Source organism: Electrophorus electricus, chromosome 20, assembly GCF_013358815.1.
Source record: "Electrophorus electricus isolate fEleEle1 chromosome 20, fEleEle1.pri, whole genome shotgun sequence".
NCBI classification, from domain to species: domain Eukaryota; kingdom Metazoa; phylum Chordata; class Actinopteri; order Gymnotiformes; family Gymnotidae; genus Electrophorus; species Electrophorus electricus.
Window position 1 is genome coordinate 1,890,767 of NC_049554.1, and position 2,574 is coordinate 1,893,340.

General features: G+C 46.9%; 1 pseudogene; it reads left to right on the forward strand.

Annotated features, from left to right (window-relative positions):
* The first annotated feature begins 419 nt into the window (after positions 1-419).
* Positions 420-2,120, forward strand: LOC113579154 (annotated as a pseudogene).
* The last annotated feature ends 454 nt before the right edge of the window (positions 2,121-2,574 follow it).

The window sequence follows — 2,574 nt, forward strand, 5'->3', positions numbered from 1 at the left end:
TATGTGAGTGCCACCTTTGTCTTACATGTTTAATGTTAATAAATGTTCTGCACTACCGAGGAAGTCTGTACGTCCTGCCTCGCGCCCTGCGGTACCCGGGACAGAAATGTTACAGAAAATAATTAAATAAATAATTAGCATTCACATAATATTTACATTTTTTAAAAGAACTCTTATTGAACACTTATTGAACTCTCATTGAACACTTTGGTCAGTTGACACCTGCCTGTCGGTGTTGAATTGCTGGTTCATTTTGGAAAACTTTTACAATTCATGTAGTTAGATCATTTCGTTAATTTAAGATTTTATTTTAATACAGTGATTTATATCACAATGGCTCTTTGTAAGACAATTAGGATTGTTCATTTACTACTTTTCACTACGATTTCCAGAGAGGTTGACCGACGTGCCTCACAAAGATGAATCCAAGTGCTCCAGGTTATCCGATGGCCTCGTTGTACGTTGGTGACCTTCATCCAGACGTTACTGAGGCCATGCTATACGAGAAACTGAGCCCTGCTGGCACAATTGTCTCCATCCAGCTTTGCAGGGACATGATGACCAGTCACTCAGTTCGATATGCATACGTGAACTTTCAGCAGCCGGTGGATGCTGAGCATGCTTTGGACACTATGAACTTTAACGTCATCAAAGGCAGGCCTATGTGCATTATGTGGTCCCACAGAGACTTGTCTCTGAGGAAGAGCGGAGTTGGCAACATCTTCCTCAAGAACCTGGACAAGTCTTTTGACAGTGGAGCTCTTTACGACACATTCTCCACCTTTAGAAACATCCTTTCCTGCAAGGTGGTGTGTGATGAGAATGGCTCTAAGGGCTGTGGCTTTGTGCACTTTGAGACCGGCGAGGCTGCGAAGAAAGTCATTGGGAAATAAACGGCATGTTGCTCAATGACCACAAAGTGTTCATTGGCCGCTTCAAGTCTCGCAAGGAGCGTGAGGCTGAGATGGGGCCCAGAAGTTCACCAGTGTGTACATCAAGAACTTTGGAGAGGACATGAACGACAACAAGCTGACAACAAACTGAATGAGATCTTTAGCAAGTTCGGCCCAACGCTGAGCCTTCGCGTCATGACAGACGAAAGCGGCAAGTCCAAGGGCTTTGGCTTTGTGAGCTTCGAGAGGCACGAGGATGCCAAAAGGGCTGTGGATGAGATGAACGGGAAGAAGTTGAATGGGAAGCAGCTGTATGTGGCTCGTGCCCAGAAGAAAGGCGAGAGGCAGACAGAGCTCAAACGCAAGTTTGTGCAGATGAAGCAGGATGGCACGACTCTCTACCAGGGAGTGAACCTGTACATAAAACACCTAGATGAAGGGCTGGACCACGAGCATCTACGTCAGGAGTTCTCTCCATTTGGGACCATCACAAGTGCCAAAGTGATGATGGAGGACGGCCACTCCAAAGGGTTTGGCTTCGTGTGTTTCTCCTCACCGGAGGAGGCCACCGAGGCAATGAAGGAGATGAACGGGTGCATCGTAGGCACCAAGCCGCTGTACGTGGCCCTGGCGCAGCGCAAGAAGGAGCGGCAGGCCCACCTCACCCACCAGTACATGCAGCGCATGGCCAGCGTGAGTGCCGTGCCCAATGCAGTGCTCAACCCCTACCAGCCGCCCCGCTCTCCGGCTACTTCATGGAAGCTGTTCCACAGGCTCAGAACTGGGCTGCCTACTACACGAGCAGCCAACCAACACAGCTCCATCCCACCCCCTTGGGCCACACAGAACGTCCACCCACAGCATTCCCAGAACATGCGGATTGCCATCAGGTCCACCACACCCAAATCACTGGGCCAGGAACCTCTCACTGCCTCCATGCAAGCTGTGGAACCTCCACAGGAGCAGAAGCAGATGCTGGATGATTGTCTGTTCCCCATGATCAAGAACATGCACCCCACCCATGTAGAGAACCCACCCATCACGGGTATGTTCCTGGAGATCGACAGCTCGTAGGTACTGCATATGCTGGAGTCTCCTGAGTCTCTGGACTCTAAGGCAGATGAAGCAGTTGCTGTGCTCTAGGGCCACCAGGCGAAGGAAGCCACTCAAAAATCTGTAATCAGTGTTGCAGTTCCCATGGTGAAGAAGGGAAACCATCAAAACTAAAATAAACACAAAGGATAATGCCAAATTTCCGATTACAAAAAGCAAAATTCATAGTAGGTCAAAATAGGTCTAAATTACATAAAGTCATCAAGGATGTCAATCTGAAATAGATATTCAGATGCAGGTGTGATGTAGCAGGGTATCTGTGTATCATAAAATGGTGGCATCACTAGACCTTCATAAGCAACATCTGAAGTGATATTAATTTATCTATCGCTCTCACAATTAGACCTCTGATAAACAGAATAACACAACAACTGCATAATGCAAGTAGAGCTATCCCTATCACTGCACTGGAAGAAAACACTTATGTTTCCATTTTCCAAACATTTAATCAAACCATCCAGTAATACTGTTATCAAGACCAGAGTTCCCAGCTAATTCATTGCGTAATTACTAATAACTTGGACAATGCTCCTGTAATAGAATCATCAGGAGCAGTATTATTTGGAAT